We start from the raw sequence: 587 nt of genomic DNA on the forward strand, positions 1-587 counted from the left end.
CCCTGAAGTTGGGGTCCTCCCCATGGGCTACCCGGGAGACCACATTGAGGTATAGACTCATTATGGGTTGGTGATATATTTAACACATGAATATATCACAAATTTAAAGTACCCGTTTAAATTACGGGGTATGTGTTTATTTTTTCCCAAACAGGGGTTTATCGGTTTTCATTACGAGTTAATTGAAGAAACCCCGTTTCGACTCTTGTGTCCGAAACACGTGCCCTGTACGGTACTCTAGTTTCACATGCATATACAAATAGATACTTCGGTACAGATATTACTACGTAAAAATATTGTGTCATTACTAGATTAGCTTCAGTTTGTAACTTATATATTTTCTTATTCACCTCCTTATATGTTTTCTTTTTCATTTACTTACAACAAACACCAGAACAGCTGTTTCCCCAGTCCCTTCGGTAGATGAAGGTGGCCAACGAGTCCGGGGAGATCCTTATTATCCATATTCCTTTATTTTCCTTTTTTGCAAAGAGTAAAAATAGATGGACAGATATTACAACATATTGTGCCTTTACAAATTTAGCTTAAATTCCAAAGTCACATACTTTCACTTTATTTTATTTGAA

Source organism: Penaeus monodon, chromosome 33, assembly GCF_015228065.2.
Source record: "Penaeus monodon isolate SGIC_2016 chromosome 33, NSTDA_Pmon_1, whole genome shotgun sequence".
In the NCBI taxonomy this organism is placed as follows: Eukaryota; Metazoa; Arthropoda; class Malacostraca; order Decapoda; family Penaeidae; genus Penaeus; species Penaeus monodon.